Genomic DNA, 24978 nt, shown 5'->3' on the forward strand with positions numbered 1-24978 from the left:
CCGGGGACCTCTGCAGATCCGGTTCCCCTTCCAAGCCGGTTGTATTCCCGCACAGCCTGTGACTGCACATTCAGCATGCTGTATCTCAAGAATCCTGCAGTGGATATTTCCCATTTTCAGCCACGATGAAGTCAGCACCTTCATGCATCTTATATCTCGCTTTCAGTGCGAATCGGGCAGTTTCGACAGATTTAATAGGTTTCACGGCCCTGGCTCTTGCAGGAGCTCACACAGCTGGATGCATCCGGCAGCATGCGCAACAGCAACTCCCCACCCCCTCACACAATGTTTACAGCCCTAGGCCAAAAGTACATTCCTGCAACTGTCCTTTACCCCCAAATGTTATAGAGTTATCTCCTTAGCAACCTTTTCAGAACAATAATAACACCCTACTGTTGGTTATACATAGTATGACCAAATCCCCAGCTGCCTTTGGGATTTCTATGGGGGAAACAACGCATTGGGGTGCCTTCTCAGTCTAAAAGATAACAGACATGCAGGTGGGTTTGTAGGATCACAAAGTCACCCCCACTCAGTCAACAGCATAAGACAGGGGATAGTGCACTGTGGACAAGACCTATTTAAGAAACATCAGGGAAACAGCAAACTCAAATAAAAGTGGACAAGAAATTCCATTCATTGAATTTACGCATGCATACTGTACTAACATTTTTAGGAGCACGAGAAAATCACTTGGTCTCATGAGACATAGATGATTCTGTCATAACCCACAGTATTTCTTTTCCAATAGTAAGGATCTTCCTGACTTCTTGGATTCCCCACAAAATGACATTGTACTTTCAACAGATTTAAGCACTTACTGAATACAAATCAGGAGAAACGATTATCTACATAGAAAATATGTCAGTAATCAGGGAGTCTTTGGGCAGGTCTTAGTGACTTGCCCATCAAAACTGGCTTTCAAGGAAATTCTGCCTAGAAAACACTGTTCCGAACAATGCTTGTGGGCTGAACAAACCGGATGCTGTTGAAGTGGTAGCTAGAAAATTACTTATTCCACAATTGTCAATATTTTCAGATAACACACAATGTGTGCCCATGATCCTGGGCTGTGCTCCAAGCAAACCATAATAAAGTCATTGATGAACTTCAAGATGTCAGACCAGGCATTTGATGCTTGGGTGAACCTCATTGCCCCTCGGTAAACCCCACTAAGCCCATTAAGCAGAGCCTATACCAAGTACCTACAATGTTACAAAATGGTATGGTATGGTATTGTTTATTTATGTAGCGCCTATACACAGGCAAGTGTTTCAAAGAGCTCAAGCAGGGTGGGAACACAGGAAAAAGCAACAGAGCCCTTGAAAATCTGAGACGATAATCGTCTGCACAGGCAGAGTAAGTGCATAAAATACTTGTACCAGTATGGGATATAGCAAATAGGCCTGACTGCGATTCTGCCATTTAAACAATACAATTAGGGGTGGAGACAGGGGAAAAACAGACAGACGGTCTTCAGACACGGTGCGTATGGCTCGAGCAAGTGCACAGAGGGTCACATGGAGGGGAGGGTCAAGTGCATCCAGTCAGTTGAGAGTGGGGTGAGTGCAGATAGAGACACACTATTGGGTTAATTTCTCTTTCTCAGTGTGTTGAGTGGGGTGGGATGTAGGGCCCAGAGGCAAGTGTGAGAGAGGACTGGCGGGGTATCAGGGACCAGTGAGCCTCTGAGGACACCAGGCAGCCAGTCAGCAAGCTGTAAGGAATAGGAGGGAAAGAGGGAAAGGACAGAGAACTAGGTTAGCAGGGTAGAGGGAGAGAGAAGGAAGAGGAGAAGAGGAAGGTCTTGAGGAGTCTCCGAAATTTCAGGAGATCCGGCTCAAGATGTAGGCTGGCAGGGAGGCTATTCCAGAGGGAGGCACCTGTTGAGGATAAGGATCTCCTACCAAATCTCTGCTTGGAGAACCAGCTCACTCACAGAAAGTTGGAGGTAGATGAGCGAAGGGCTCATGAGGGACAGCATTTAGGTAGGCAGCGTTGAAGGTAGGTGTGTCCAAGGCCCCAGAAAGCCTTATGAACAATACAAAGGGTCTTCAATTTGATCCTTGCAGCACAGGGAGGGATTTCAGCACTGGTGAGATACAGTCCTGGGGCTTGAGGCCAAGAATAAGTCTTGTGGTTCTGTTGTGGATGAGTTGCAGAGGGTGCAGGGCAGAAGGGAGGTTGAGGAAGAGGATGTTGCAATAGTCCAGCCTGGAGAGAACCAGGGTTCTGCAGACAGTGATCCTCTGGGGGAAAGTGAGAAAGGGTAGAGTACCCCTGAGAAGGTGTAGCTGATAGACTTTTTAGAGATGTCTGAAATGTGAGAGAAGAAGAAGAGAGGTGAATCAAAGATGACCCCAAGGTTTCTTGCTTTGCAGGTGGGTGCAGGTGCAGGGCAAATCAGGTACAGACTCTGACTTGGAGACCAATATATAGACAGGGGTGTCTTGGAAATATAAGCCCACATTCTCAGCTAGTCAGTGAGGGTGTCTTGAGGAATTTGCAGGTGGCTTCGAGAGAGCTGATGAATTTGGAGGAAGGAGACAAGCAGTGCTTGGTGAGCAGGAAGGAGAGGAGGAGTTTAGAGACCATATAATGAAAAGGAGGTGAACATAAGGACTACGCCATTGGTAGGAAAAATCAGGAGGAGGGGCTGGGAGACATTGTGTATGACGGTGGAGAACATGGAGACATTGCATATGACCGTGGAGAACATCAGTAGGAAATGGTAGGAGAGATTGAGCAGGAGGTTGGAGAATGCCACAACAGGGGATGACCCAGAAGTGAAAGGGCTGAACTCACAGAGAAAGGATGAAAGATTTCTTGTCATGGTTTTGAGAGGGGCCAAGTTCAAAACAGGCATGGAAAGGGGGACACATTGGTATGGGCCTGATTCCTACCATAGGTTGGTAATAAGGGCCTGTAAGGCTAAACAGGGGATGATCCACTAGATTGGCAACATCTTGGCATCCCATCAATGCTTATAAACCCTACCTAAGCATTGATCAGAAGGGAGTTTACCCTGCCGAATGAGAAGATAAGGGGTTGAGAACCAGAACAGAAGCAGGGTTATTGGGGTCGCCTAAAGTCCACAACCAAGTATTTTAGAAAACTAGAGGACAGGCAAGGGAATTGTTTTCCCCCACCTCAAATGACTCTGATTTGTATGGTTAACACTTACTTTGAGTGTCCTGTCTGTTTCTGTAGGCCACTGTAATAATGTGTAAGGAATAGCAAGGTTTAACAATAAAAAGGTAATGATGAAGACTTAAATCAAATAACAATAATTTGACAGTGAGTGCCAGGTAAACAATAAAAACAAAAGAAAAGTTTTCTTTCAATGTTGAAATTAAACATACCTTACTCTCATTTTGTATTTGTTGTTCTAAAACAGGAAAGTCTGTCTAAATGCCTATATTTATTTGAAAGTGTGTTTTAGATTTTTTATTGTTGGACTAGTAAAGGGGATTCTTCCTACCTGTGCACAATATCTCAGTTCAACACCACTTCCTTTTGTTTCTGTTATTTTGATCTGTAAATTAGCACTCCACCACCCTCTTGGCGTGCCCTCAACAATGACAGTTCTGGCTAGAAGTGAGTTTATCATTTTCTTCATCTGATTTATATGTTTTTGCATTTATTTAAACAAAATGTATACAAGTTCGATTCCGATGCCTTCCATTGCATGCAATGCAAGTGACTCTGAAAGCCACAGCAGAAGTGGAGGAACAAGGTACATCACAACATCTGAGGGGTTCAAGGAAAAACCTATTCCAAAAAAAATCTTCGATATATCAAAGAGAAACTGTGCTCTAATCATTCAGATCCATCAATAAAACAATATAAACATAGTGTTGGTGATCGTAATGCATTGTTCTCCTCATGACCAGCAGTAGGCTTGACAACAATTATTTAGACTTAAACTGAATCACTAGGAAATTAGGGATTTTAGAAACCTCAAATTCTGAGCATTAGCAGAAATCTGGTTATACTCTTTCTGGTATATTGCACTTAAATAGTAATAATAATGCATGGATGGTTCTATTTTGGCATCAGTCATTTTAGTCAGATGGTTGCCAGAACGTTAGTCGTTGAAAATTAATAGTTTGACATTCATAGGAAGAGGAAAGAAATTAAAGTAGACTTTATTTGATAAACATATATACATTATATTAGGATTTTGTTGAGGGAATGTGAGAACATTTAAATTGGATGTCCATCTGTTTGTCACTATTATGAATTGTACTACATCCCAGTGACCACCACCCTGCATGGCATTACACACATAGCATTTCTTGTCCACGTGAGGAGTAGAACACCGTGGAATTGTTTGGGTGCAGTCAGGAGATAAGAGTTTATTTATTACCTGTAAATCAGTGTACCATCTATTAGTGGCCAAACCAAATAATAGTTGCAAATAAAACATTGTGTAAGACTGGGTAGGTAAGAGGAGATTATATATTTAGTGCCTCTTATAAGTGTATTATCTATCAGTGATCTTTCAAAAATGTTAGTTGCAGAGAAACATACTTGTATTACTTGTTGGTAGGAGGGTATTACATTCATAGGGTGTAGGTGACTGTACTATCTGTCTGCATCTCAGTGAATTTTCTTTTATTATCCATACCAAATACCAAAAGCTGGCTGTAGAGAAACAATCTTGTATTTCTTGATAGACATAAGGAGATTCTATGTACTAAACGACAAGTGCTTCGTCTTTTAGTGTCCATATCAGATACTAGATACAGAGAAAAATGTGTATCTTTCGTGGAAAACGGATAGATTATATTGATTGGCTGTAATTGATTGCCCCATCTTTTATTGGCTGTATTAAATACTAGTTGGTTACAAAGTTACGAATCACAATTCCACCCTGTCCAACCCTGACCAACACTATCCTCATTGGACATTCAGACCTTCCCAGCCCCTTCCTCAGCCTTGGATCACCTCTGAAATTCAGACCCTCAAAGCAAACTTGCAACATGATCTAAGAAGCGGATACCTACTCTACTCCTAGCATACAAAAATCCTGTGCTGCCATAACCTCTACAGTGGGCTCTGCCGAAACCTCCTACTTCACAAACCTAATATTCTCCTTCGCAATAAGCAAGGCAATCTTTCCTCTACCCGCCAATCTTTGCTCAGACCTCTATACACTGCCTCCTTCCTTTCTGCTAATTACTTTGTTCTGTACATTTCCTCTAAAATCTCTAAAATGTGTGACGCTCTCACAGCCTTCCTCTCTCTCCATCCCCAACCTACTTCTGACCACCGCATCTCCTCCCACCTCTTTTACTCCCAACTATTTCTCCCCTACCTCTCCTATTGAACCAGCATTAATCCTTTGCAGTGCCAACCCATCTTGCACTCCTATCAGCCCTTTTATCCACAAATGGACAAAGATGTAGACTCAATCACTTGTCCTTATCTCTCTGAGCTCTTTAACTTCACACTCTCTGCTGGATTCTTCCCTGCCTCCTTCAAATCTGCAACTGTCTTACCCTTTTGAATAAAAACTCTGTTCAACCAAACATCTCAGCAAACTATTGTGCCTTTCTTTATTTCTCCATTATTGAAATGCCCTTGAGCGGGTGGTATTCAAACAGATTACTAAGTACCTTAAGGATAAGGGACTTGTATATCAATTTCAATCTGGTAAACATTCTGCCAAGAATGTACATGTGCATGTCATCTCCAATTATTTGTCTAGTGGTCACCACTTCAAACTCTCCTCTATACTCATCCCTTTGGACCTTTCTAACACTTTCGACACTGTCGACCACTCTTCTGCCCTCCTCATTCTCCAGGACCTTGGTTTTCACATATCTGCTTTTGCCTGGATCACCTTTAAAATCTCTTGAACCTCGCAAATCTCTGATCCCAGCCCTATCTGTGTCACCACCCCCAGGAATCAGGCCACATACCTCTGATTTTTACCCTCTATACCTATCTCATCCTTTGGCTTTCGCTATCAACTTTTGCTGATGACACTCAAATATTTTTCTCCTTTCATTCCTTCAACCCAGCCATCTCGGAATGGATTAGAAAACTGTCTCATTGCAATTCGTCACTGGATAGCTCGCTGCTGCCTCATGTTAAAATCTTCAAAATTAGAAATCATCTTTCTCTCAGCTTCCAATGCCATCACTGCCTTCCCTTCTCATTTCCCCTTCCCCTTTGACCCTTTTCTCCCTCATCAAAGGCTCACAGTCTTGGGGTCCTCTTTGATAGCAACCCATAATTGCAACAATTCATCAATACCACTGCCTCTGGTGCTTGTATTAACCTCCTCAAAATTATTAATATGCATCCTTTTCAATCTAAGAACTCTACACAAACACTAATCTCCAGGAAACCTGACTACTGCTCAAGCCTACTCTTTGGTCTTCCTCGCTACTCCTTCCTCCCTCTAGACAAAGTCCTCAACTTTGATATGAGCACTCTCCACAACCTAGCCAGATCCTTCACAACTATCACATACTAACAACATGCTGGTTGGCTCTCCATGCACAATGTCTCTGCTTGTGTCTGCTTTTTCTCCCTACTTGCCCAATTGTGGATTTCTGCAAAGCTTGGCGTAAATTTCACTTACCTGCCCTCTCCCTCATCCTCCCTACCTCACTGCAGCACTACACCCAGTGACACTTTATAAAATATTTGTTTATATTTATGTTCTTTATTTTGAAGCACTTGCACCCTTATGTTTTTATACTTATCTAAGTTGTAATGGGTTTAAAAAGGCTTGAAAAAAAGTATTAAGTCACATGCCACAATGCCACATTAGACATCACCTCCAGTTCAGAGCCACATCAGCAAGGTATTGTGGATATGCACATTATCCCAAATGCATGGCCTTTGCTCCATGAAAGAGATTTCTCTTAAAAGGCCGTGATATTTTTTTGCATAGTTTCAACAACCCAAGACAGACAGTTCTGAAGGCTACCAGACAACTACATACCTGGTTTCACTCTCATTTGGGATCATCAGTGCAGTATAGTTTTAACAGCCTTTTGGTTGGAGCATTGGGGCATGTTTCTAAAGCACCAACAAAGGTATGGTGGTTGAAATGTGGAAGTGGTTTAATGTGCTTGCACCAAGTCACATATGCCACAGCAACCACTGTAGTCCACTTTCAGTTTCAGAGCCAAATCAGCCTGTGGGTGACCATGCTCTTAGCAAAGACACCTGTTATGTTATTTTAGGTTTTCTCATCATCCTTTGTGTCAAGTCCACAAATCTTAAAAGGTAATGGACCAAAACATCGACCTCACAATTACGACAGGGGAAATTCAGACTTTTATCCCCCCTACACCATGTGGGGTGTATGTAATATAATGGTAATATGGGTGGGTGCAGGGGTCTCGCCCCACATATGTATGTGGTGTAAGCAGGGTTAAAAAAAAAGTCGGCATTTTCGCCCGTCATAATAATAGTGGTCGCAATAATCACATAGATCCATCATAGAACATTGTGGCAGTAAATTTTCCTATATGCCTGCCCAATTAAGTCTCCAACCAATTTGACAATCCTGTGGTACTTATCTGTATGAGCCTGAAAGCTATGAATCTTGACACAATTACATAGGCCTACAAGTAATATGATGAAGCCTCATTGTCGCCTGAAGAACGTTGTAAAGCACCCAAACAAATAATACACATTACGTTTGACTCAGTTCAACATGGGCCTTTTTGCCAAAATCAGATCTACACATAATGATTTAGCTCAATATACCTTAGCCCCAATAGCATATTGCACGAGTTTTGCTAGATACAGCCAACTGTGCTTGCACATGCGTGCAGGCACACACAAGCACAAACACATGGTGGCCATTAATTTCCATTTTCTTTACCCTTTTTGTCTGCACCAAGTGCAAGTAATCTCATAGTTCAATGTAGGTGGGATGTTAGTAATCCTCTTGTTCTATTTCTCTCATCCATGTAAGCATGACTGTGATTCTGTGCTCTTCCAAGCACAACAATCTTTATTTGCTTGCATCACCTAATCTCTTACAAATCACCCCACACAATTACAATGACTTCTTTGTCTAACAGTTTAACTGGAGGAGACTACAAGTTATGTTAGGTTATGTTGATTAATAGCACACACCACTGCCATTTACAGGGTCTCCAGGCGCTCATGTGGCTCTGTAAGAAAAGCTAGTCATTTTTTTTTTTAATGAGGGGCAGAGGGATAGGATAGAGGTAGTGCTCATCTGTTGATGCGTGCAGAAATAGGAGAAAACTGGCATCTCTGCATGTGAGCTTTCTAGTTTTGCTGTGTTATGTGCACTGTACATGTGTCATTAAGTGTGACATCCAGTGTCTGAGGTTTTTTCTTGTCTGCAGGTATTGGGTTTGTAGTATGATTCGAAAGGGGTTGTTGGTGAGAGGTGTGCGGTTATGGAAAAGAGAACGGGGCGGTTAGTTGGTTTCAGGTGATTTTTGGGTGTTGAGTAGTTTCATTCTCGGTTATAAATTCTTTATTGGCCCTTGTTTGGTTTGATCCTGGTGTATGGTTTGCAGAGGCCCGAGCCTAAATTTAATGTAAAAAACGTAATCTGTATCAAACTAGTGTGGCTAAATTAAAAAAAAGACAGTGGATGCCAAATCAGCACAGTTCTAGTGTGTCTAAATTCAAAAGTAGCATTAGCTGACTCAGTACAATTGTCGTTGGCCGCATTCAAGAGGAGCGGACAGCAAATCAGTACCATTCTAGTATGGCTAAACGTAAAAAAAGTGTCTGCCAAATCAATATAGATCTAGTAGGGCTCAATTCAAAAAAGCAGTGGACTCCAAGTCAGTACAGTTAGTGTGGCTTAATTCAAAAGCAGCATTAACTAACTCAATACGATTCTAGTCTGGCTACATTCAAAAGCAGTGTTAACCAAATCATTATAATTCTAGTGTGGCTAGATTGAAAGCAGTGGGCACCAAGTTAGAACAGTTCTAATGTGGCTAAATACAAACGCAGCATTAACTAAATCAGTTCAATTTTGGTGCGACTAAGTTCAAAAACGGCGGGAATATCCAAGTTAGTACAATTCTAGTGTGGCTAAATTCTAAAGAGGCATACACTAAATCATTACAATTCTAGTGTGGCTAAATTGAAAAGCAGCGTTAACTAACTCAGTACAATTGTAGTGTGGCTACAGTCAAAAGCAGCATTAACTAAATCAGTACATTCTAGTGCGGCTAAATTCAAAAGCAGCGGGGTACAGTTCTAGTGTGGCTAAATTCAAAAGCAGCATTAACCAACTCAGTTCAATTCTAGTGCAGAAGGACCAGGTCAGTGAAATTCTAGTGTAATTCTATAACTTCATATTAACACATGCAATGATCTAACACCAGAGATGAACACTTAGAGACAACCATATAACTTAGTATGCTAAAACATGCAGGAATAAACAACAGGCTGAACTGTGCAGTAATCAATTGTATGGACTATGTTTCAAATGAAAAAACGAAATTGTGTACAGACATTTGAGTAATCTGACATGACGACCTGCCAAACTCAATTTAAATTGATTTCATGTTAAGAAATGTAATTAAAAAACTAAAAAATTACAATAAAAAAAAATCAATGCAGTCTTCCATCAATATTCAATGCATGTGCCTCAAGCCCTTGCACCTCTCCTACTATTATCTTAGTTACACTACTTAACACATGCCGTTACTAGACAAAACTAACAAAAGAAACACTGAATACCACAAGAAATGCTGACGTTAAGTGGGGGTTGTCCTTGTCTTATTCTTCACTTTTCTCACAGCTTGGTTGCTCACGTTCAGTCCCCCATATTGTTGTTCATTCGTTAACTATCACACTCTTAGTCCTGTGCAATTCTCTGCCCATGATTTTGTTTTCTGAAAGAAAATGTTGAATATAGGCTAATTATATAATTGCTGCATTTTTCTCGCCTACCCAAATGTTCCTGTCACAACAAACATTTTAATTAATTCATGCTTAATTCATGCTACTCTCCATCTCACTGCTGCCTTTGACATTTACATGAATTCTGTATTTTAATAAACTGTTTACATTTCATGTATAACATTTTGTTTGATTAAGATTCACACTTTTGGAATACTTCCTGAAATGTCGTTATTCTTTCCCATTATCCTCACCTTTGTTTACAATGCATTTAAAATGTGTTCCTTGGCTTTACCCATACTCACATCTTTCTTCTTCACTTTGTATGGAATGTAAGAAGGTACCGTTTTAGAATAGGTCCCATCATTCTGATTCTTCCAAAGATCATGTTCATTGTCTGTCGCCTCTTGAATGCATCCATAAATCCCCTCATTTAAACGAACGACCCACTTTGGTATTGCTATGTAGACGAAAGAACAATGTTAACTCGCATGTTATCCCTTGTTCACACACTAATAGTCGACATGGTTTTTAATTGTTTTTTTGCTTGATGTATTCGATGTCGAAAATACTTTCGCTGATTGTATTTTAAAGTGGAAAGTTGTTTACCTTTATTGATGTGAATCTATTGTATGATTAAGGTTGAAATGGTAGCACATGTGAAAGGTTTAATTTGTAAACCAGATCACATAAAAGAAAATAAAACAAAACACTGATAATGACCGAATATGGCAAACTGAACTATCCCATGTGAAACTACCTCTCAACCCTGAATTGTAAAACGTTTGGTATTCTACCTCACAGTTACAACTGTTTCTCCAGTCAACAGTTTGTCCTGCTCATTGCTAAAACTGTCCACATTTCACCAGAATAAGCATTTGAAAAATGTTCATCTAATAGATTCTTTGCATTTTCACGAAATGATAACAAAGTTCCCCTATTACCCCTTCTGGTAACCTGTGTCTGCGCACATGTAGGATCCACAATTATCCCCTTGCCGAACTTTAGCAATTAAAGGTAAAGAAGGCACGAGTATGCAGATAAACCGGAAATACCCACCCTCATGCCAAGTGGGATGCAGGCTTCCACATCAGCCATTACTACAAAGTTCCTAGAAGGCCTCAAGAACTCCCAGTCAGCCAAGTCCATGGCATCACTCCCAGAGGGGATGGAGTTTAAAACCCACCATCCTTTGTGAGTTCATAGATGCACCTGCCTATAGATCCTGGCCATTGTGTGCGTATGGGGTGCGTATATACGGTAGAACCCAAATATTTCTATGCCATATTCTGGTATTCCTCATATAAAAAATGTGTGAAAAGGTAGTATAGCCTGAACGGCAAGAACATGGAAAACATAGTATTGGTGAAACCTTCTTTAATAATGTAATGAGTCACTCTGATGAAATGTCCTGTTGTTCAAAAATATGTGTGTGGTCATGAAGTACCTTGCAGTAGTTTCAGGGTTGCCTGATTTTATTTTTAGAAGCCCTATTAAGCCACCCATTCAAGCAAGCCTAAAAAGTACTATGAAAGGATTAACACTATTTGGGACTGCTTATTCAATCCAGCACAATAAGGTAAAGTAACCTTGAACGTACTGCAAGGTACTTCAGGGCTATTATGGTTGCTTTTCACAAATGTTTTATATGAGGGAAACCAGATATTTGGGAGCTAAGGTATACATCACAGCAAGGTGAGCAGGTCTCAAATCAAATAATGAGTCATCCCTGTATACAATCCGTATATCAGTTCAGTTGGTACATACAACTCTGTACTTTCATCCCAAGCACTGCACTGCTGGCTATATATTAGCTAAAAACCCTATGTACATAAAATCAGTGCCTAAAATGTGTACAAACAAGTAAATATACACTCCACAGTAGAATACCAATTACAAACATATGAAAAAGGATGTAACAGATCACTAGGTATCCTAAGTAAAAATAGAATTAGATTTAGGAGCTTAGTGGCCATCACCTGGCGCTGAAGATAGTGTAGCAAGTGGGTTCTCTTAGCCCAGACCTTCCTCAGGTAGCTATCCAGGGAAAACACTGAGCACAGCTATAAGATTAATAGCGACGTCATACATCTGAAGAGGCATCTCTGGACATTGGCTGATGACTCCATCTAGCCGTCACAACCCTCAAAGACAATACATTTAGCCAAGCATTTCTTTTGTTTATTAAATGCCACATTGATTATATGAAAATTGCAGAGGAATGCATTTTTAGTGCAGATTAAAATATTTCAGGAATAGGCAACAGTCTGATGATTGGAATGCTATAATTAAATGGCACTTGCTTCCTTTTTTAAATGTTTTTATTTGTTGATGGGGTAGGGATGATGAGATGAAAAACACTATACAAATTTAGAATCATTACATTTTCTTCGGTGAATATACATGGATGATATGTGATGAATGTTGACAACTCAGAGCATGGTAAGAAATTTTATCAGAACAGAAGTCCATTTTATATAAATCAGGATTGAACTATTCATTTTCAAATTTCTAAATATTGGAACTGATAACAATGTATCAACTTGAATCACTAACCAACTAACTGTGGATCCATTTGTCTCTTTCTCGTCTTCCTGCTATGTTCACTACCTTCTCTCCTCCCTCATTTTGATTCTAATTTTGCACACCATAATATATTTTAATGGAAGCAATTAAGGTGACTGCTGACAAGGAGTGAACTCTAGAAATGAGTATTGTTAATATTTTGCACAAGTCTTAATCATGTTTGCCTTGGCAAAACCTAAGTACAGGTGAAACACAGGCACGCAAACATGTGTCGACACCTTTTTCTGTATGTTCCCAGATACATTAAATAACTAAGTAATTTATATTTTACTGACATCTTCAGATCTCAAGGTAACTATAAGCATTCGATTAACAACATTAAATTATTTACTCCAATCAAAAACCTGTAAATTAAATTTTTGCGCTTGTTTGCACATATCACAAGCTCCTGCCTTCTGTCGCTCACTCTGGCTGCCGTCTCTGGGCCCTCTACCTACACCTTCCTGTGAGTCTAAGAACCTTGGTGCCATCTTCGACTCCACCCTCTACTTCTCTCCTCACATCTCTGATGTCTCTAAGAAGTCACACTACCAGCTGCACCTCTTCAGAGGTATTCTTCCTTTTCTCACTTTCCCCCAGTAGCTCACTGTCTCCAGAGCCCTGGTCCCCAATAGTCTGGACTACTGCAACAGCCTCTTTCTAAATCTGTTTGCCTCTACTTTTCGCCCTCTACAACTAATACAGAACAGGACTGCACAACGTGTCCTTGCCATCAAGCCCAGGGCTTGTATTTCTCCAGCCATGAAATCTCTCCACTGGCTCCCTGTGACTGCAAGGATCAAGTTCAAGACCCTCTTCATCGTCCACAAGGCTTTCTGGGGCCAGGGACCTCACTTCATCCAACTTTCTCTTCCTAAGCATCTTCCCTCTCAAGTCCTCTGGTTATCCACATTCAACTTGCTGAGGGTCATACGGTTCTCCAGGCAGAGAGTGGGACGGGGGTAGATCTCTGTCCTTGGCTGGGGCTTGCTTCTGCAACAGCCTCCCTGCCTCTCTCAAACTTGAGCAGGAACACCTAAGGTGCAGGAAGCAACTCAAGACCACCCTTTTCGCTTCCACCTTCTCACTCCCTCTCCCTTGCTGATGTCCCTGTCTGCTGGGCATTATGGCTACCTGGCCACCCACTGAACCTACAGGACCAGGCCCGTGCATGACCTCTTGCCCTTGCACTGCCCCTGGGCCTGGCAACTTCTTAGGGACTGTATCTGCAATCCTACAGTCCCCCGACTATCTGCACTTATGAACCATCTCCCTGGCAGCACTTATGAATTCCTTTACACTTTCCCCATCCCCCGGAACCTCTCCCTTTCCCTGCATTTGCACGCTCTGAATGACACAAGGCCTAGTAAGATCAGTGTTTTGTCATCTTTTGTCTTCCCTTCCTTTTCTTGTCGTGCCTAGAAACACTTGTGTACAGGCGTGCTATACATGATTTATCATATTACATCATATCATGCCTATGGGGATTTTGACTTTTTCTAAATAGCAAAGGGGTTAAACATTCTATGGATGTATGAGAGTTTATTAATTGACAGGTAATCAGTCTATCATTGTATTGTGATGAACAAGATAAAATAATTCTTTGTTGGCAGCAGTGAATTATATTCAGAATATGTCACTCAATGAAACATTATTTTGGTGACAAAAAAGAGAAAGTACTAGTTGTAGAAAATAATCTCAACATTCTGTGTAGGCAAGAGATTATCTTCATTGGAAATAACTCAGATTCCCATTTTTGAGATGATCAAGAGTAAATACTAGTTGCAAAGAAAGTCTTCAAATTCTATGGATGTGTTCAGAAATTATACTCACAATCTCTACCTCAGTGCACATCACACGTGCCATCTTCCTGTCACTAGGCAGAAGTGACCATCAGCAGTGCCAACATGTGCAGACTCCATAATTTCCAAGGTGAGAGGGGCGAGTGTGGGCAAAGGGAATTATACATCAGCCACAGCATTTTCTGTGTGCATTATGGTGCTAGAAATGCGCATGGTAAATTGAAGAAATCAACAGGGTAATTCATAGAATTTCGCACAAAAGTGGTGCACGCGGCTGGCGCACAGTGTCCCCGTGCGATACACTGCGCCAGCCGCGTGCGAAAAAATCCATTTCATCACACAGCGTATTCATGGATTTTAGCCTCCAAAACCAGCCGTGGCGCAGAGTGGCGCAGCGACCCTTCAGCAGCGCCAGTTACGCCCTCAAGAACGCCCTCGCGCAAGGAAAAGCCATCAAAATTCCCAATTCATCGCAAATGTCTGCGCTAACCCTGGACCAGTCCACAGGGCTGCCAAACAGCAAATGCCAAGCGGGGAACGTGTATTTCAGTGGTTCGCGGGAAGTTTCACACGCGAATGTCCTGGGTACGTGTACATCAGGGGTGCGCGTGAAGTAATACACACAAATCCATCAAGGCACGTGTATTCCAGGGGTGCGCGGTAAGTATCACACGCAAATTCAGCAGGGTACGTGTATTTCCGGGGTGCGCGGGAAGTATCACACGCAATTCCATCAGGGCACGTGTATTTCAGGGGTGTGCGGGGAGTACTACACGTGAATTGTCTGTGTGGGTCCTCGCAGGTGTTCCCTCTACACCCTCCACGGCCCTTGCAGGTAGCCCACACCACAGGGGACTACCCTGCACCCCTGCTCATGTCCCGCAGGTAGCCCATCCACCATGGGCATGCCCCCCAGCCAACCCACGAGTCACCTTGCACCACTAATCAACAACGCATGTCTCCCAGCACCCTCACCCCCCAGCACTGTGGGGCACCCTCCACCAGGCCCCCACTCCTGTCTCCCTGCACCCCCACCCCCCTGCATCCAGGGGCACCCTCCACCAGGCCCCCATTCATGTCTCCCAGCACCCCCACCCCCCCGCAGTGCAGGGCACCCTCCACCAGGCCCCACTCATGTCCAACTCATGTCCCCCTGCACCACCACCCCCCAGCATCCAGGGGCACCCTCCACCAGGCCCCCACTCCTGTCTCCCTGCACCCCCACCCCCCAGCATCCAGGGGCACCCTCCACCAGGCCCCCACTCCTGTCTACCACCCCCCCACCCCCCAGCAGTGCGATCCACCTGGGTACGTGTATTTCAGGGGTGCGCGTGTAGTCTGACACGCAAATTCATCAGGGTACGTGTATTATGGATCCGCGTGAACTTCCACACGCGATATCAGCAGGGTACGTGTATTACGGGGTTCGCGTGAAGTTCCACATGCGATTGTCCTGGGTACGTGTATTCCAGGGTGCGCGGGAAGTTCCACACGCGATTGCCCTGGTTACGTGTATTTCGGGGTGCACAGGAAGTTCCACACGCGATTGCCCTGGTTACGTGTATTTTGGGGTGCGCGGGAAGTTCCACACGCGATTGCCCTGGGTACGTGCATTCCGGGGTGCATGGGAAGTTCCACACACGATTGCCCTGGTTACGTGTATTTTGGGGTGCGCGGGAAGTTCCACACGCGATTGCCCTGGTTACGTGTATTTCGGGGTGCACAGGAAGTTCCACACGCGATTGCCCTGTGTACGTGTATTTCGGGGTGCGCGGGAAGTTCCACACGCGACTTCAGCAGGGTACGTGTATTCCAATGTGCGCGGGAAATTCCACACGCGATTGTCCGTGGTGCATGTATTTCTGATTGTGCGTGAAGTTTCACACGCGAATCCAGTAGCCTACGTGTATTCCGGGGGTGCCGTGGAGTCCTACACGTGATCGGCCGTGTGGGTCCTCCCAGCTGTTCACTCTACACCCTCCACGGCCCCTGCAGGCGGCCCACACCACAGGGGACTACCCTGCACATGTCCCGCAGGCAGCCCATCCACCATGGCCATGCCCTCCAGCCAACCCACATGTCACCTTGCACGACTGCCCACCAACGCAAGTCTCCCAGCACCCCCACCCCCCAGCACTGTGGGGCACCCTCCACCAGGCCCCCACTCCTGTCTCCCTGCACCCCTACCCCCCACCAGTCAGGGGCACCTGCCAGCAGGCCCCCACTCAGGTCCAACTCATGTCTCCCTGCACCCCCACCCCCCAGCAGTGCAGGGCACCCTCCACCAGGCCCCACTCATGTCCAACTCATGTCCCCCTGCACCCCCAGCCCCCAGCACTGTGGGGCACCCTCCACCAGGCCCCCACTCCTGTCCCTCTGCACCCCCCCTGCATACAGGGGCACCCTCCACCAGGCCCCCACTCCTGTCTCCCTGCACCCCCACCAGTCAGGGGCACCTGCCAGCAGGCCCCCACTCCTGTCTCCCAGCACCCCCACCCCCCAGCACTGTGGGGCACCCTCCACCAGGCCCCACTCATTTCCAACTCATGTCTCCCAGCACCCCCACCCCCCAGCAGTCAGGAGCACCTGCCAGCAGGCCCCCACTCATGTCCCACTCATGTCCCCTTGCACCCCCACCCCCACCCCCCAGCAATGCAAGGCATCTGCCAGCAGGCCCCCACTCCTGTCTCCCTGCACCCCCACCCCCCAGCACTGTGGGGCACCCTCCACCAGGCCCCACTCATGTCCAACTCATGTCCCCCTGCACCCCCACCCCCCAGCACTGTGGGGCACCCTCCACCAGGCCTCCACTCATGTCCAACTCATGTCTCCCAGCACCCCCACCCCCCACCAGTCAGGGGCACCTGCCAGCAGGCCCCCACTCATGTCTGCCTGCACCCCCACCCCCCAGCAGTGCAGGGCACCCTCCACCAGGCCCCCACTCATGTCCAACTCATGTCTCCCAGCACCCCCACCCCCCACCAGTCAGGGGCACCTGCCAGCAGGCCCCCACTCATGTCTCCCTGCACCCCCACCCCCCAGCAATGCAGGGCACCCTCCACCAGGCCCCACTCATGTCCAACTCATGTCCCCCTGCACCCCCACCCCCCAGCACTGTGGGGCACCCTCCACCAGGCCCCCACTCATGTCCCCCTGCACCCCCACCCCCCTGCATCCAGGGGCCCCCTCCACCAGGCCCCCACTCCTGTCTCCCTGCACCCCCAGCCCCCACCAGTCAGGGGCACCTGCCAGCAGGCCCCCACTCATGTCTGCCTGCACCCCCACCCCCCAGCAGTGCAGGGCACCCTCCACCAGGCCCCCACTCATGTCCAACTCATGTCTCCCAGCACCCCCACCCCCCCACCAGTCAGGGGCACCTGCCAGCAGGCTCCCACTCATGTCTCCCTGCACCCCCACCCCCCACCAGTCAGGGGCACCTGCCAGCAGGCCCCCACTCAGGTCCAACTCATGTCCCCCTGCACCCCCACCCCCCAGCACTGTGGGGCACCCTCCACCAGGCCCCCACTCATGTCGAACTCATGTCCCCCTGCACCCCCACCCCCCAGCACTGTGGGGCACTCTCCACCAGGCCCCCACTCCTGTCCCCCTGCACCCCCAACCCCCTGCATCCAGGGGCACTCTCCACCAGGCCCCACTCATGTCCAACTCATGTCCCCCTGCACCCCCACCCCCCAGCACTGTGGGGCACCCTCCACCAGGCCCCCACTCATGTCCAACTCATGTCCCCCTGCACCCCCAGCCCCCAGCACTGTGGTGCACCCTCCACCAGGCCCCCACTCCTGCCCCCCTGCACCCCCACCCCCCTGCCTCCAGGGGCACCCTCCACCAGGCCCCCACTCCTGTCTCCCTGCACCCCCACCCCCCAGCAGTGCAGGGCACCCTCCACCAGGCCCCCACTCCTGTCTCCCTGCACCCCCACCCCCCAGCACTGTGGGGCTCCCTCCACCAGGCCCCACTCATGTCCAACTCATGTCTCCCAGCACCCCCACCCCCACCCCCCAGCAATGCAAGGCATCTGCCAGCAGGCCCCCACTCCTGTCTCCCTGCACCCCCACCCCCCAGCACTGTGGGGCACCCTCCACCAGGCCCCACTCATGTCCAACTCATGTCCCCCTGCACCCCCACCCCCCAGCACTGTGGGGCACCCTCCACCAGGCCTCCACTCATGTCCAACTCATGTCTCCCAGCACCCCCACCCCCCACCAGTCAGGGGCACCTGCCAGCAGGCCCCCACTCATGTCTGCCTGCACCCCCACCCCCCAGCAGTGCAGGGCACCCTCCACCAGGCCCCCACTCATGTCCAACTCATGTCTCCCAGCACCCCCACCCCCCACCAGTCAGGGGCACCTGCCAGCAGGCCCCCACTCATGTCTCCCTGCACCCCCACCCCCCAGCAATGCAGGGCACCCTCCACCAGGCCCCACTCATGTCCAACTCATGTCCCCCTGCACCCCCACCCCCCAGCACTGTGGGGCACCCTCCACCAGGCCCCCACTCATGTCCCCCTGCACCCCCACCCCCCTGCATCCAGGGGCCCCCTCCACCAGGCCCCCACTCCTGTCTCCCTGCACCCCCAGCCCCCACCAGTCAGGGGCACCTGCCAGCAGGCCCCCACTCATGTCTGCCTGCACCCCCACCCCCCAGCAGTGCAGGGCACCCTCCACCAGGCCCCCACTCATGTCCAACTCATGTCTCCCAGCACCCCCACCCCCCCACCAGTCAGGGGCACCTGCCAGCAGGCTCCCACTCATGTCTCCCTGCACCCCCACCCCCCACCAGTCAGGGGCACCTGCCAGCAGGCCCCCACTCAGGTCCAACTCATGTCCCCCTGCACCCCCACCCCCCAGCACTGTGGGGCACCCTCCACCAGGCCCCCACTCATGTCGAACTCATGTCCCCCTGCACCCCCACCCCCCAGCACTGTGGGGCACTCTCCACCAGGCCCCCACTCCTGTCCCCCTGCACCCCCAACCCCCTGCATCCAGGGGCACTCTCCACCAGGCCCCACTCATGTCCAACTCATGTCCCCCTGCACCCCCACCCCCCAGCACTGTGGGGCACCCTCCACCAGGCCCCCACTCATGTCCAACTCATGTCCCCCTGCACCCCCAGCCCCCAGCACTGTGGTGCACCCTCCACCAGGCCCCCACTCCTGCCCCCCTGCACCCCCACCCCCCTGCCTCCAGGGGCACCCTCCACCAGGCCCCCACTCCTGTCTCCCTGCACCCCCACCCCCCAGCAGTGCAGGGCACCCTCCACCAGGCCCCCACTCCTGTCTCCCTGCACCCCCACCCCCCAGCACTGTGGGGCTCCCTCCACCAGGCCCCACTCATGTCCAACTCATGTCTCCCAGCACCCCACCCCCCAGCACTCAGGGGCACCTGCCAGCAGGCCCCCACACATGTCCCCCAGCCAACACGTCATCACAATCTAGATCCCTGGGCCTTATGGGCAGCCTCCACATGCCAAACACCCACCCAAGTATTGCATCCACCCACTTAGAAATGACAATTACATGATACAACCCCAATGGCAAGTATGTAAATGAACACATCTCCCACACATACACACAATGGGTGTCAGGGAATGTCAAAACCCATATCATGACATGCATGAAACCAATGAGACGATACTACACATTGAAGTATGATGAAAAAATATGTATTAAAAGCAACATAAATGGAATCAAAAAGAAACAAACGAAATTGTGAATTAAAAACAAAAAGCAGCATGTCCGTAAAATAATGTAAAACCACAAATCATAATCCAAAGAAAAGGTGTCCAAAGTCACAGTTCATAAAAGTAAATCCAATGGAAAATTAAAACCAAAAACCATAGCTCCATGGGTAAAATCAAAATGAAAAAAAAAAAAATCCCAACAGTCAACTATATACAGATAAACAATCCAGGGTCCATGATCCCAACAGAAGAAATGAAACCTATATAATAAGACTACCTAATAAAAAATAACTATATGCAAAAATGTGGCCCATTGTCCAAAAGGTCCAAAAAACATAAAAAAGCAAAGGAAACCTAACACTAACTACAGAACTATTTACAAGGGCAGCGGGCTAGTCCGACGGCTCACTTCGGGATGTTCCGGGCCAGGGCATCATCAAACTCCTGCTCAATGTCCCGGAGGCGGTCCTCCTCCATGGCCCCGAGGGTCCGCAGGCCCGACGACATGTTTACCTCCAACTCCCTGAGGATTGCCTCGAGGCACTCGGCCCGCCTCAGGGCCCTCCGCATGGAGTTCTCCGCCCTGACCATCGTGAGCCGTGCCTCTTCCGCCTGCTGCCGCTCCGCATATATGGTGTGGCCCAACCGCTGCCACACGGAAGACACTTCCCGTCCTGGGACCTCCTGCCCTCCGGCCGATGTCTGCCACTCTGATGTCGAAGGCCCCGAGCCATCATGGCTCCCACCTCGTTGCTGCTGCTGCTGTGCCTCTGCCCGTGCCCTGGCTCCTGCTGCCTGCACATCCTCCACCGGCTGGGGTGCAGTCATTGATGTGGCCACCCCTGCTGAACGTCGGACTCCCGACTGTGGCAGGGATGCCTCCACCAGCCTGGCCGTACTGTCAGAGGCAGCTCCACAGGGCACCCAGGTGACAAATGGGTGGGAAGATGGCACGGAGGATGACTGGCGCATAGGGTGTTCAGTTGAGGAGGGGGTCGTAGCAAGCTGCAGCAAACGGAGGAATCCGGCCTGGGTGACCTGGTCCAGTAGGCCGACACGGTCAACGAGCCATTCGAGATGACATGCAGTCTCCTCATGAAAAGACTGCAGGTCACCTCGCATGGCCCATTGACGCAACGCAACGCCACACCAGTCAGGACAGGCTCAACCCGTACCTGGATAGCAACGTTCGCAGGCAGAGGAAGGCCAGTTGTTGTGAGCTCATCCCCTGCCTGAAAACGGGTCTGGACGTAGGCATCCCTGCTGGTGCAAGATGATGCAGTGACAGGATCAGGGACAGGATTGCACACAGGCACCTCCGCAACGGCTTGTGCTGCCTATTGTCCCTGGTCCTGCACTGCACCACTAGCACCATTGGAATCCCCACCTCCAGACCCCGTCTCTGTCACTTGCACGGCCTCCTCCTCCACCAAACCCCCCACCAACCTGGATGACTCTGTGCCATCTTCCCCCGTTGGGCCCTGTGGGGTCCCAGCTGCCCCTTCTGCTGGCGAGGAGTCCAACTCCGACCTCCGACTCTTGGACCTCCCCCCGGCAGCTGCGGCCTGGGACATGGCACCGGACTCCTCACTCCCCGATGAGATCACAACCTGGGAGGGGAGCCGGGCCTTGCATCTCCGGCTGGCGGTGCGATCCCCGCCGCTGTGCTCCACAGCACCTTCTCCGCCATCTTCATCAGTTGACGCTGCAGACAGGGAGAAATAAAACACAGGCATCAGGGCACTGTACAATGGACACATACACACATGACAGTTGTACATGAGTGGCATTGGCAAACCTCAGACATGGCATCACAATCGCCAACACACATGTAATTTCAACTCGCACACATGAGCCATACCACAGCCATATCGCAACAGCCAGCACCATCCAAACGCATACAACAGCATGAGTAGGCAAAGGTGAGCCAGACATCACATGTAACACAGGGAGTGCACTACACATGCACACACACCACCACACTTGCATGCATGTGTACACCTCTGCCAACTGTGGCAGTGTTCAGATTGGCATCCATGTCACATCTGCCAATCAGGCTTCCACATCCCGCTCAAACATGCATCCATGTTGCATCACTGTTGCACCCTTGTCAAATACACACACATGCACATGTACACAGTGCTGATACATGCAGCTGAAAACAACATCCATGTGTGACATCACGAACATGCCTACTTACATACACATTCATCCAAACATGTGGCCCACACAACTGCATTTGGCATGCAAGCCTACACACACAAGCACCATCCATGTCTCACACATGACTGCCCTCGCATGTGTTAGCCTCACGGCCCTGTACACCCCCCCCATACTTGGCCCCATAAAAACACATGTGCAACCTGGACACTACTGGCACATCACCACACGCACAGCACACAATCATGATGCATGTACACTTACCGCTCGACTCCAGACGGGTCTGCCTCTCAAGGACCTGGACGTGGAGTGCAGGGGATATGCGTTCCAGGACCCTCATCTGATCGTCCGACAAGTGGCCCCGCCGCCCCTTAGCATCCGCTGCCTTCAAGAGGTGCCGGGCCTTGTTGAGGGTCCTGGACCTGAAATCCTCCCAGCGCTTCTTGACATGATGGAATAGTCGGACTGCCACCCCCTCCGCGTTGATGGCAGTCACGATGTCCGTCCAGATCCGAGTCCGTCCTTCCTTGTCGGCGCGCAAACTTCCGAAGAGGGCATCATACTGCCCCAGGACTTGCTCCAACAGGACACCAATTTCGGTGGCAATGAAGCTGGTGCCCCTCTGCCTCTCTGGCTGGGGGTTGCCAGTGGTGCCAGATGTTGCATTGCCCGACATGACAACCCCAGAGGCAGGAGTGGTTGGGCAACTGGGTCCTGGGGCTGGTCTGTGGAGCGATGGAATCCCAGTCGGGAGTCTTCGGTTCCAGCAGGGGTGGTCACAGCAACAGCACCCCTGGCTGATGTGCAGGCATCAAATGGCAGGGCACGTGGGCAGCAGCAGATGGCAGGTGGGAGCGTGCTTGGGGCACTGGGGGGCAGTAATTCGGCCTTCTGGGCAGGAGCGTGGTCTTCCGCGTGCTTACGCGTGGCCAGCTTGATACGGAGTGATTTGGCACGTGAAAATCCAGCACGTCTGTGTGTAATTCGAGGAAAGGGCCTGAGCGCGTAAGCGCGTCAGCACACGTACGCAAATTAATTTGCCCAAAGGCCACCAGCGCGTATGCGCGTCTGTGACGTGCGTGCACGGGCGTTTCCCTGTACACGGGTGCATGTTACACGTCCAATGACTGCACGTCAGAGTGTCAGCTCGTGTAATTGGAGGATGGGGCCTTAGCGCGTACACGTGGAAGTGACGCTGGACGTGTGGGCATCTTTAAAAGGTACAGGTAGAACACAATTTCCTTGTACGTGCTTTTCGTGGAGAGCGAGTGGGTGAAATCTGTACTTCTTGTCGGTTCACACGCGATTTACTTCACGGCGTTCCAAGTTCGTACTCCCTGTTACCTCTGACAGCTTTTTCTCTTCTTGTCTTTTTCCTGGGCCTGTTTCCTCAAACAGCGTTCACTTCTCCGGTTGTCCTGTCTTCTCAGACAGCGTACAATTCTTCTTTTGGTGGGGGTGTTGCCAACGCGCACACGCGTGTATTTATCACGCGATATTTCCTGGCAGATGGTGAGTCGTGCACGTATTTGACATCTGTGCTTGCCCCGTGAGTTGCCTACCCCTTCAGAGGTCAGTCTAGGCTGCGTGTGACATGCATACGTTCATTTTTGTGTTTCTGGGTGCCACAGCGTAGTGCAGGTTTTTTTTTCCATGCACGTGGTCTAGGAGGGGTTGCGTGCACATTATCTCCCTTTTTCGGGGTGCCTGTGCATTGCGTGACCCGTCATCTTCCCCCAGGGGTCACATACAGCCTTGCTAGAGCACTAGGGTACGAATTCCATCTAGTACCCTACCCCTTTAATCCCCAATTGCCCAGGACAATAGTTTACTGCAACTCCCATATGTTAGGGAGAATTCTCTGTTTAGGCTGAATTTCCTAACCTAGTGAGTCCCCCAGCAGCTTTGCTGGATTTCTGGAGTTTGTTTTTGTCCATCCTGCCAAGAGTGAGACTCTTTTTTTCCCACTCTTGGACATGAATGTGGTTAATTCCTTTGAATGTCAATGAGTTCTATGGGCAATGGGGTCTTTTACTCCATAGAGTCTCATATGTTTTACTATGTGTGTTACACCGCACCCTCCGTGCCGTAACACTGCGGCCTCCTAGAGGATCCCCACCATAGACTCCATACCCTGGGACTGACTACTGTCTCCCAGGGCATGTAAGGTCACCATTGGTTTTACTAGACCTAAATCTACTAACAGAACTAGTACAAACCATCCTATTGTGGACGTACTAGTAGGGGTAATTCGATTACCCCAGGGTCTGTTATTCGAGGGGGCACGGTCCCGTCTCCCCTCGTCGAGTTTTGGCTGGTGGCAGTGGAAACTACTTGTTATATTCGACCCCGAATATAATTCTATGGGATTCTTCCCATTGCTGGAGGCTAATACTTTTTCCTGTTAGTCTCTAACATACCGCCGGTTTATTTATCTTAAATAAATCTACCGGTCGGAATTTTCTGCCAGAACTCGGTTTTTAAAATGGCGTCTGTGTTCGCCTCTGTAACTCCGAACCAAAGGTTGAGCCCTTTGTCCACTTTTGGCGGGCTTCTACACAGAAGCCCTCCAAAGTGGTGCCATTCTGTCTGGGTACCCCAGGGGGTGTGGGAGGGGGTTTAGGCACCCTGGACTGAGTTGCCTGGCCAACTCAAGTCGCACTCTGGTGTGATTGGCCCAAGTGGTAAGCCACCCCACTCACCACTTAGCGTGTTTTGATTGACAGCTAGGCTGAATGAATGGGGGTTTCCTGCATAAAAGCTGGGCATTTGGGACTGGATCTTCAGAAGTCACCACAGGACCTAACAATCCGATGAGGGTAAAGCTGAGCCGACCTGCAACGACGACACCTCCGGTGGAGCCCTGCTGAACCGTCTCACC

This window comes from Ambystoma mexicanum, chromosome 8 (genome assembly GCF_040938575.1).
Source record: "Ambystoma mexicanum isolate Mex_15411 chromosome 8, UKY_AmexF1_1, whole genome shotgun sequence".
Lineage (NCBI taxonomy): Eukaryota > Metazoa > Chordata > Amphibia > Caudata > Ambystomatidae > Ambystoma > Ambystoma mexicanum.